General features: G+C 51.5%; 1 protein-coding gene across 2 annotated transcripts in view; it reads right to left on the bottom strand.

The window, feature by feature from the left end:
- Positions 1 to 5669, bottom strand: part of PPP1R9A (protein phosphatase 1 regulatory subunit 9A) — a 265367-nt gene extending 259698 nt beyond the window's left edge. The window contains exon 1 of one of the 2 annotated variants that reach the window (XM_075315675.1): positions 5347 to 5669. The gene's annotated coding sequence lies outside the window, so the exon portion shown is untranslated. The remainder of the gene's footprint in view (positions 1 to 5346) is intronic. The other variant, XM_075315676.1, reaches the window with a different exon arrangement.
- Positions 5670 to 12242: the final 6573 nt, after the last annotated feature.

Genomic DNA, 12242 nt, shown 5'->3' with positions numbered 1-12242 from the left:
CCACACTCAGTCCGTAGCTTGTTCCACACTCGGGTCCACAGCATGTCCCACACTCTACTCTGCAGCAAATCTCACGCTGAGCTCCGCAGCATGTCCCACGCTCAGTCCGCAGCATGTCCCCTACTCAGCTCCACAGCATGTCCCATCCACAGCTACGCCACATGTCCCACACTCAGCTCCGCAGCATGTCCCACATTCAGCTCTGCAGCATGTCCCACACTCAGCTCCGCAGCATGTCCCACGCTCAGTCCGCAGCATGTCCCCTACTCAGCTCCACAGCATGTCCCATCCACAGCTACGCCACATATCCCACACTCAGCTCCGCAGCATGTCCCACATTCAGCTCTGCACCATGTCCCATACTCAGCTCTGCACCATGTCCCATACTCAGATCTGCAGCATGGCCCATACTCAGCTCTGCAGCATGGCCCATACTCAGCTCTGCAGCATGGCCCATACTCAGCTCTGCAGCATGGCCCATACTCAGCTCTGCAGCATGGCCCATACTCAGCTCTGCAGCATGGCCCATACTCAGCTCTGCAGCATGGCCCATACTTGGCTCTACAGCATGTCTCACACTCAGCTCCGCCGTATGTCCCATACTTAGCTCTGCAGCATGTCCCATACTCAGCTCTGCAGCATGTCCCACACTCAGCTCCGCAGCATGTCCCATACTCAGCTCTGCAGCATGTCCCATACTCAGCCCTGCACCATGTCCCATACTCAGATCTGCAGCATGGCCCATACTCAGCTCTGCAGCATGGCCCATACTCAGCTCTGCAGCATGGCCCATACTCAGCTCTGCAGCATGGCCCATACTCAGCTCTGCAGCATGGCCCATACTCAGCTCTGCAGCATGGCCCATACTTGGCTCTACAGCATGTCTCACACTCAGCTCCGCCGTATGTCCCATACTTAGCTCTGCAGCATGTCCCATATTCAGCTATGTCCTATGTCCCATATTCAGCTCTGCAGCATGTCCCATACTCAGCTCTGCAGCATGTCTCATACTCAGCTCTGCAGCATGTCTCATACACAGCTCCGCAGCATGTCCCACACTCAGCTCTGCAGCATGTCCCACACTCAGCTCTGCAGCATGTCCCACACTCAGCTCTGCAGCATGTCCCACACTCAGCTCCGCAGCATGTCCCACACTCAGCTCTGCAGCATGTCCCACACTCAGCTCTGCACCATGTCCCACATTCAGCTCTGCACCATGTCCCATACTCAGCTCTGCAGCATGTCTCATACTCAGCTCTGCAGCATGTCTCATACACAGCTCCGCAGCATGTCCCACACTCAGCTCTGCAGCATGTCCCACACTCAGCTCTGCACCATGTCCCACATTCAGCTCTGCACCATGTCCCATACTCAGCTCTGCAGCATGTCCCATACTCAGCTCTGCAGCATGTCTCATACACAGCTCCGCAGCATGTCCCAAACTCACCTCTACCACGTGTGCCATTCTAAGCTCTGCTACATGTCCCAAACATTGCAGGCCTTCAAGTCCCAAACTCAGCTCCGCTGCATTTCCCACCCAAATCAAATCTGTTGCATCTCTAATAAAACTTAACCCGGCTCCATCTTCCAAATTCAGCTCTGCTGCATCTAAGATACTACTCTGCTGCATTTCACACACTCAGCGCTGTTACAACTAGCAAACTCAGCTCTGCCGCATCTGAACACTTCAGACTAGCATGTTCTTTGCACTGCCGCACTGACTGACCTATCGAGTTTCTGTCGTAACCCTTGTGTCGCTTAATGATTCCATCCACTTTCTCTGCAGGTTTTATTGATGGAAAGCAAAATAAAAATGGGGAGGGGTAGAGAATGAATAAATATATATAAATAAAAAAAAATAAATATATATATATATATATATATATATATATATACATACATACGCACACAGACACACACACATATTTAGGGCACATTAGTCTCCTCCATACAGGCAGTGTTAATGGGTGTCGTACATTATAGTTACCCATAGATTTCTATGGTGATATTGTGTACCAGGTATCTCCACCCGCCACTTGTGGGGTATATAGGGGTCTTTACATTTCTACATGTTTTACGATACCCCCGTCTAAACGGAGCCTACAGATAGCGGACACCAGGGGCCTCCAGTCTCCTATATTAGGGTCTATGGGGTTTTTGCCTGTAGATGTCAGTCCCTGAACTGAAAAAGGACGTGTCGTGACCACTTTTACTGGTGGTCTACCAAAGTCTGATAGATGTGGTAAAACGACTGCATTATCGCTCCATATCACACAGGGAGTGCTCACAGATTCTTTTGAAGACGGGAGGAGAGGTAAATTTGCATCCTTTTTCCCAGGGGGACTCCTTATGCCGATGAGATCTCCGCGAGGAGCGAAGAGAACCAGAACTCCCAAGAGAAAGTCAACAGAAAAATTACCAGCTTTTACTATAACTTTTCCTAAAAACATTCCTATTGATTTAAAAATAAAAAAAATTAAAGTCCCTGTGTGTTCACTTTCCATATTTGTCTGTCATGGGCATCTTTTTAGGTTGCCACCAGGTTCCTTGCGAACTTGGAGAGCTAAACCTTGACTTTGGCTCCTGGTGGACACTGTCTTGTAAGTATCATTGAAAGCTGGAACTTTTCAGAGAATGATCCCTGATCGCTGCAAAGCCTCTGATATTGGGACCTTAGGCTCCACACCCCCAGTCACCTCAGCTTCCCCTTCTGCAATAGTGAAACCTCCACTTTGTGTCCTGGTGGACAATGTGGAGGAAGACTACGTGGAAGCCAGTAGCAAAATGGATTTCACTAAGCTTTGGAGAAGAGAGGCTACAATGCCTGACTCTGGTCTTTTGGAATTGAGGATTGGGGACTTTAGGTTCCTCACCCATCGGAGTTTTCCCTTGAAGGATGTCCAAAGCTCCTGGTGGAAACTTTGATGACAACCTAGCTGGAAGCCATGAGCAAGCCAAGTTCTTACTAAGCCATCAACCCATCCATCAAGGCCATCCACTCTCAGAACGTTTCAAGGCCTTCTATCTTGAAGAATTGGGAACCAGAAGGTTTCTCACCTCCTTCTGCAGGAGACAATCCTCAACTTTGGCTTTAGTAGAAGTAGAAACTAGAGTGGATGTCAGGAGGAAGACAGGCTGTGAAGTTTTGGCACAAAGAGGCCACCAATTCCTGGTCCTTGCATGGCCTTCTGACTAAGGATTGGAGCCACTAAATTCCTCATCATTCCCTATTGAGGAAGCCATAACTCAACTTTGGCTCATGGTAGACTCTGAGTGTCGCCTGGAGCAAGGTGGGCCTCCCCTAAGTGACTTCAAAATGAAGCTCTCAATATCCAACCCTTGCAGGGCCATCAAGCTTGGAGATTAGAGGCCAGCATAAACTTTACCCCTTTGTAACATCATATACCCTTTTAGAGGAAGCCAAACCTTGCCTTTCAACCTTGGGTGGCAGCTTGGGTGGAAGCCAAGAGCAAGATGTGGTCTCCATAAGCTTTATCAAAATGAGGCCATCAATCCCAAACCTTCTGGCTCAGAGGCCTGGGGAAGATTATTTAGAGGTTCTTCAGCTTTCAGAGAGGGCTTAATACTTTCCCCAAAAATAATGAGCAAAATATCCTGATGCTATTACAATTTAGCCTCCATGGTTACTGTCCTCTCTTACCTAGTCGGGGTTTATTGCCCATTTTTGTGGGTGCGATTCCACTTTAAACGCTATTGAGCAGATCCTCTGCGGCGGCGGCTGTAATGGGCCTGCACGCTTCACTATGAGTTACTGTCTCTTCCAACAGTAAAGGGTTTAATGAAGTCGTGCTGAGCTGAACGACTGCTTGTGCCTCAAAGGCGAAATATGGCCCCAACAATAAAGCCCAGTGTCCTGTATATCTGCTGCCCATGACGTGACGCAAGTGACCATGTCACATTCACGAGGGCAGTGTCCGGTGTATGATCCTGGGTAGCCATAGAAATAAAAATGATTTCGCCGATCCCGTAACTTTAATGGCCTCTACTGTTTGTATTCGGTGACTGTGGAATTCTGGAAGTCAGAGCCACAATCAATAAACCAGGAGATGTTACAATCCAATGGAGCCGAGATTCTCCAAACCCAGAGAAAACGTAATGCAGAGGACAGGCGGCAGAGTGAGCCCCAGCCATGGACACCGCGGGAATGCTGCACAAATCCCGCTCCACCTGGAGCAAAATAACTAACCGCGATGACGAGGAATGGTTTACTGCGGCTGGGTAATAAGTAAAGGGTTAACCGCTGTCTCCATCCTCTGCTATTGGTGGAAAATGGCTCACTCCAAGTAATAGTACTGCATGGTAAATAGGAGGGGGGGGGGCGGCGTGTGTGTGTGTGTACGGACGCTGTGCAGGACGGCACAGGAGACAAGACGGGGAGAAATACACAGAAATCAGAGCGGCTCAGATCAGTGTATCACACCGACATCTGTGCTGAGGATACATGTGCAATGCACACACAAAACCTGCACCGCGCACTGACAATGCTGCACACCAACGCTCAGATCAACCTGCTGTATACTGATGGCTGGATAGATATACACCGTACACATCTGACTGATATATATATATATATATATTATATATACTGTACACATCTGACTGATATATATATATATAGTATAGATCTGATAGGTAGATATACACACATATGCCTATATAAATGTATGCCTGTGTTTCTGTGTATATATTAAGCACTGTGCCTGTGTGTGTATGTATGTATATATATATATATATATATATATATATATGCGTGTGTGTGTACATATATCTTTTGTTTTTATATATATATATATATATATATATACAAATACATATACACACATATTTCTATGTGAATATATATACTGTATATATATCTTTGTGTATGTGCGACCACACTGTGATACTGTGTATATGTATCTATATATGTATGTGTGTGTATATACCGTATATATATATATATATATATACAGTATATATCCGTATATATATGTATCATCTTTGTTTATGTGCATCTATATATATGTTTGTGGTATGGAGTGTATATATACAACGTGTGTATGGTGCAGCTCTTCCCCAGCACACATATTACACAGTGCTGCTCCTTTCCCCATACACACATACATACACATATACTGTACATACATATATGCATACGTGCTATACACATACATACATAATATCTATACACATACACATTACATGCACACATTCATAACATACACACACACACACACGTCTGCAGCCTGTGTGCCGGGCTGTCCGCTGCCCACACATGCACACACTGACATATGAACAAAGCGCAGTGTGCGCAGCCCCCGTGCTCCGCGCCTCCCGGGCTGTTACCTGCTGCGGTGCTCGGCGCTGGCTGTGGCCGCTCGCAGCCTCCTCCTCATGACTCAGTGCTGCAGCCTCCCCATCCCTGCAGCCTCCCCATCCTGCAGCCTCCTCCTGTGCGCGGCCGGGGACGCGGCGACCACTCACGGTGCCATCAGTGTCAGTAATGCCAGTGATTGCCCTTGTGCTCGGCTTTCTGCTCGGGAGAGACCATTAACGCCAGCTGCGGGGGGGAGTGGAGTCTACCATTACAGCGCCTGTTATTACTGTATGGCGGATGATACATGTGTCTTGTGTAGAAATGAGCAATATGGAGCTCGGCGGCCTCGTGTGATAGAGACAGGCGGGGGATACTGCAGCCCTGAGGGATGGAGGCGTCAGGGGATAGGGAGAAATGGGGACAGAGGAGAGATAAGGACAGAGGAGAGATGGGGACTGGGGAGAGATGGGGACAGGGGAGAGATGGGGACTGGGGAGAGATGGGGACAGGGGAGAGATGGGGGACAGGGGAGAGATGAGGACTGGGGAGAGATGGGGACTGGGGAGAGATGAGGACTGGGGAGAGATGGGGACTGGGGAGAGATGAGGACTGGGGAGAGATGTGGACTGAGGAGAGATGAGGACTGGGGAGAGATGAGGACTGGGGAGAGATGTGGACTGAGGAGAGATGAGGACTGGGGAGAGATGAGGACTGGGGAGAGATGAGGACTGGGGAGAGATGTGGACTGAGGAGAGATGAGGACTGGGGAGAGATGAGGACTGGGGAGAGATGTGGACTGAGGAGAGATGAGGACTGGGGAGAGATGAGGACTTGGGAGAGATGGGGGACAGGGGAGAGATGAGGACTGGGGAGAGATGGGGGAGAGATGAGGACTGGGGAGAGATGGGGGACAGGGGAGAGATGAGGACTGGGGAGAGATGGGGGAGAGATGAGGACTGGGGAGAGATGGGGGACAGGGGAGAGATGAGGGACAGGGGAGAGATGAGGACTGGGGAGAGATGGGGGACAGGGGAGAGATGAGGGACAGGGGAGAGATGGGGGACAGGGGAGAGATGAGGACTGGGGAGAGATGGGGGAGAGATGAGGACTGGGGAGAGATGGGGGACAGGGGAGAGATGAGGGACAGGGGAGAGATGGGGACTGGGGAGAGATGAGGACTGGGGAGAGATGGGGACAGGGGAGAGATGAGGACTGGGGAGAGATGAGGACTGGGGAGAGATGGGGGACTGGGGAGAGATGGGGACAGGGGAGAGATGGGGACTGGGGAGAGATGGGGACTGGGGAGAGATGGGGACAGGGGAGAGATGGGGGACAGGGGAGAGATGGGGACTAGGGAGAGATGAGGACTGGTGAGAGATGGGGGACAGGGGAGAGATGAGGACTGGGGAGAGATGGGGACAGGGGAGAGATGAGGACTGGGGAGAGATGGGGGACTAGGGAGAGATGAGGACAGGGGAGAGATGAGGACTGGGGAGAGATGGGGACAGGGGAGAGATGAGGACTGGGGAGAGATGGGGGACTAGGGAGAGATGGGGACAGGGGAGAGATGGGGACTGGGGAGAGATGGGGACAGGGGAGAGATGGGGACTGGGGAGAGATGGGGACAGGGGAGAGATGGGGACAGAGGAGAGATAAGGACAGAGGAGAGATGGGGACAGGGGAGAGATGGGGACAGGGGAGAGATGGGGGGACAGGGGAGAGATGGGGACAGAGGAGAGATAAGGACAGGGGAAAGATGGGGGGACAGGGGAGAGATGGGGACAGGGGAGAGATGGGGACGGGGAGAGATGGGGACAGAGGAGAGATAAGGACAGAGGAGAGATGGGGACAGGGGAGAGATGGGGGGACAGGGGAGAGATGGGGACAGAGGAGAGATAAGGACAGAGGAGAGATGGGGGACAGGGGAAAGATATGGGGACAGGGGAGAGATGGGGGACAGGGGAGAGATGGGGGACGGGAGAGATGAGGACTGTGGAGAGATGAGGACTGGGGAGAGATGGGGGACAGGGGAAAGATGGGGGGACAGGGGAGAGATGGGGACAGGGGGAGAGATGGCGGACGGGAGAGATGAGGACTGGGGAGAGATGGGGACTGGGGAGAGATGAGGACAGGGGAGAGATGGGGGACGGGAGAGATGAGGGCTGTGGAGAGATGGGGAGAGATGAGGACTGAGGAGAGATGAGGGCTGTGGAGAGATGGGGAGAGATGAGGACAGGGAAGAGATGGGGGACAGGGGAGAGATGAGGACTGGGGAGAGATGGGGGAGAGATGAGGACTGGGGAGAGATGGGGGACAGGGGAGAGATGAGGGACAGGGGAGAGATGGGGACTGGGGAGAGATGGGGACAGGGGAGAGATGAGGACTGGGGAGAGATGGGGACAGAGGAGAGATAAGGACAGAGGAGAGATGGGGGACAGGGGAAAGATATGGGGACAGGGGAGAGATGGGGGACAGGGGAGAGATGGGGGACGGGAGAGATGAGGACTGGGGAGAGATGAGGACTGGGGAGAGATGGGGGACAGGGGAAAGATGGGGGGACAGGGGAGAGATGGGGACAGGGGGAGAGATGGCGGACGGGAGAGATGAGGACTGGGGAGAGATGAGGACTGGGGAGAGATGGGGGACTGGGGAGAGATGGGGACAGGGGGAGAGATGGCGGACGGGAGAGATGAGGACTGGGGAGAGATGGGGGACAGGGGAAAGATGGGGGGACAGGGGAGAGATGGGGACAGGGGGAGAGATGGCGGACGGGAGAGATGAGGACTGGGGCGAGATGGGGACTGGGGAGAGATGAGGACAGGGGAGAGATGGGGGACGGGAGAGATGAGGGCTGTGGAGAGATGGGGAGAGATGAGGACTGGGGAGAGATGGGGGACAGGGGAAAGATGGGGGGACAGGGGAGAGATGGGGACAGGGGGAGAGATGGCGGACGGGAGAGATGAGGACTGGGGAGAGATGAGGACTGGGGAGAGATGGGGGACTGGGGAGAGATGGGGACAGGGGGAGAGATGGCGGACGGGAGAGATGAGGACTGGGGAGAGATGGGGGACAGGGGAAAGATGGGGGGACAGGGGAGAGATGGGGACAGGGGGAGAGATGGCGGACGGGAGAGATGAGGACTGGGGAGAGATGGGGACTGGGGAGAGATGAGGACAGGGGAGAGATGGGGGACGGGAGAGATGAGGGCTGTGGAGAGATGGGGAGAGATGAGGACTGGGGAGAGATGAGGGACGGGAGAGATGGGGACAGGGAAGAGATGGGGGACAGGGGAGAGATGAGGACTGGGGAGAGATGGGGGAGAGATGAGGACTGGGGAGAGATGGGGGACAGGGGAGAGATGAGGGACAGGAGAGAGATGGGGACTGGGGAGAGATGAGGACTGGGGAGAGATGGGGACAGGGGAGAGATGAGGACTGGGGAGAGATGGGGACAGAGGAGAGATAAGGACAGAGGAGAGATGGGGACAGGGGAAAGATATGGGGACAGGGGAGAGATGGGGGACAGGGGAGAGATGGGGGATGGGAGAGATGAGGACTGGGGAGAGATGAGGACTGGGGAGAGATGGGGGACAGGGGAAAGATGGGGGGACAGGGGAGAGATGGGGACAGGGGGAGAGATGGCGGACGGGAGAGATGAGGACTGGGGAGAGATGAGGACTGGGGAGAGATGGGGGACTGGGGAGAGATGGGGACAGGGGGAGAGATGGCGGACGGGAGAGATGAGGACTGGGGAGAGATGGGGACAGGGGAGAGATGGGGGACTGGGGAGAGATGGGGACTGGGGAGAGATGGGGACAGGGGAGAGATGGGGGACTGGGGAGAGATGGGGACTGGGGAGAGATGGGGACTGGGGAGAGATGGGGACAGGGGAGAGATGGGGGACTGGGGAGAGATGGGGACTGGGGAGAGATGGGGACAGGGGAGAGATGGGGGACTGGATAGAGATAGAGGACTAGGGAGAGTTGGGTTCGGGGGAGAGATGAGACTGGGGAGAGATGGGGATGGAGGAGAGATGGGAACGGGGGAGAGTTGGGGACGGAGGAGAGATGAGGACTGGAGAGAGTTGGGGGACAGGGAGAGATGGGCACTTAGGTAAAATGGGGGACAAAGAGGAGATGGGGGCAGAGATGTGGGACTGGGGAGGAGACGGGGACGGGGTAGAGCTGGGGACATGAGGACTGGAGAGAGATGGGGACGGGGAGAGATGGGGACTGGGGAAAAATGGGGGACAAAGGAGAGATGGGGGGCAGGGCGGGGGGATGGGGACAGAGGAGAGATGGAGAACTGGGAAGAGATGTGGGACGGGAGGAGAGATGAGAGACTGGGGAGAGATGGGGTACAGGTGAGAGATGGGGATTGGGGAAAGATGGAGGAGAGGGGAGATGGGGTACAGGGGAGAGGGGTGATAGGGCACAGGTGGCGATGAGGTACAGGGGATAGGAGCGATGGGGTACAGGGAAGAGGGGCCGATGGAGGAGAGGGGCGATGGGGTACATGGGAGATGGTGTAAAAGGGAGAGGGGCAATGGGGTACAGCGTTGAGGGGCAATGTGTACAGAGGACATGGGTGATATAATACAGGGGATAAGCAATGAAGTACAAGGGAGAGCGGGAGAGGTGCAATGGGGTATATGGAGAGTGGTGACGGAGTACAAAGGAGAGAGGCGAGGAATAATGTGGTACAGGGAGGGACGATGGGGAGAGGGGCGACGGGTACAGGGGAGGGTGATGGGGTACAGGGGAGAAGGTGAGAAATGGAGTTCAAGGACAAGTAGTGCAAAGCACAGAGCACACTGTGGGACATTTTTTTTTAACACAAAGCCACACCTCCTATTCCAGCCAATCCTGTTTATGAACCCAGAGAGAAATAGTGCCCCTTGTTAATCTCAGTAGTGTTCTCACAAAGTACAATGCCCCTTTTGGTCCCCACAAAGCATGATGCCAACTGGTGCTCAGCACTGTGCTTATCCTGGTGGCCCGTGGGTATGTCCCATGTTGTTCTTTCAGGACAGGTCGCACAAGATTATTCCTCTATAGCGGGTTTCCTCCTCTTACTGCACAGTGATGCGGCACACGTGTGATTGCACCATCTTCACTGCACAAAGTGGACATGGGCATCTGCACCCGCTCCTACCAAAGAGGAAACAGCGATCCTCCTCTCCAAATGCGCCCCGGCTGTGTGATAAACGAGGCAGAGCGAGCGCAGGAGCACCAACCACTAAACCATGATTGAGTTTTCTCATTAGAAGCATGAACATTTTTGTCCATACCTTATATATAGCGATAGCTTGTTGGCACTCTTAAAATTGTTCCTGAAAATGAAGTATTTCTCCCAGAAAAATGATTGCAATTATACATGTTTTGTTATACACGTTTATATCCTTTGTGTGTATTGAAATTATAGAAAAAAAACCCAAAACATAGAAAAAATGGCAAATTAGACATAATTTCAGACAAAACCCCTAAAATGGGGTGGATGAAATTATTCCCAAAGTTGAGGGTAAGCAACTTTGTTTCAAGCATGTGATGCAAACTCATCTGTGGCAAAAAATAGGTGTGGGCAATATGAAAATCACACCTGAAACAAGATAAAAAGGGGAGAAGTTGACTTTCTTGCACCGTGTGTCTGTGTGTGCCACACTAAATATGGAGAACAGAAAAAGGAGAAAACTGTCTGAGGACTTGAGAACAAAAATTGTTGAAAATTATCAACAATCTTAAGGTTACAAGGTTTCCAGAGATCTTGATGTTCCTTTGTCCACACTGCACAACATAATCAAGAAGTTTACAACCCATGGCACTGTAGCTAATCTACCTGGATGTGGACAGCAGCAAAAAATTGCTGAAAGGTTACAATGCAGTATAGTCCGCATGGTGGATTAGCCCCAATCAAGGTCCAAACAAATTCAAGCTGTCCTGCAGGCTCAGGAGCTTTCAGTTTCAGCGTGAACTATCCAACCACATCTGATTGAAATGAAACACTATGGAGAAGACCCAGGAGGACCCCACTGCTGACACAGAGACATAAAAAATTAGACTGCATTTTGCCAAAATGTACACGAGTAACCAAAATCCTTCTTGGAATGTGTTTTGTGGACAGATATAAAAAAGATATAACATTTTGGTAATGCACATCATTCTAATGTTTACCGAAAACAGAATGAGGCCTACAAAGAAAACAACACACTACCTACAGTCACATATGGTGGAGGTCAGAGATGTTTTGGAGTTTTTTTTGCTGCTTCTGGCATTGGGGGCATTGACTGTGTGCAAAATATCATGAAATTTGAAGATTACTAAAGGATTTTGGGCAGCAATCTAGTGCCTAGTGTCAGATTCTTGGTTTGTGTCCTAGCTCAGGGGTCTTCCAGCAGGACAATGACCCTAAACACTTCAAGAAGCCCCAGAAATGGATGGAAACAAAGCGCTGGAGAGTTCTGAAGTGTCAGCAATGAGTCCGGATCTAAATCCCATTGACACCTGTGGAGAGATCCTAAAATTGCTGTTGGGAGAAGAGAAGACGCCTTCAAATAGAGAGACCTGGAGCAGATTATAAAGAAGAGTTTGAGATTCCAGGTGAGAGGAGGAAGAAGCTTGTGGACAGGTATAGGAGGCGACTGATTGCAGGTATTTATTCCAAAGGGTAAAGGATGTGCAACCAAATATTAAGTTGAGGGGACAACAATTTTGTCTGGTCCATTTTTGGGGTTTTGTGTGAAATTATGTCCACTTTGTGTTTTTGTCTTTTTTTTTTTTGTGTTGTTCTGATATACACAAAGGAAATAAACATGTGCATAACAAAAGGTGTAATTACAATAATTATCTGAGAGAAATACTACTTTTTCCAGAACAATTTCAAGGGTGCCAACACTTTTGGCCATGACTGTAATGTAATAATGGCCGCCT

This window comes from Anomaloglossus baeobatrachus, chromosome 6 (assembly GCF_048569485.1).
Source record: "Anomaloglossus baeobatrachus isolate aAnoBae1 chromosome 6, aAnoBae1.hap1, whole genome shotgun sequence".
NCBI lineage: Eukaryota > Metazoa > Chordata > Amphibia > Anura > Aromobatidae > Anomaloglossus > Anomaloglossus baeobatrachus.
This window is presented reverse-complemented; position numbering and strand designations above follow the sequence as displayed.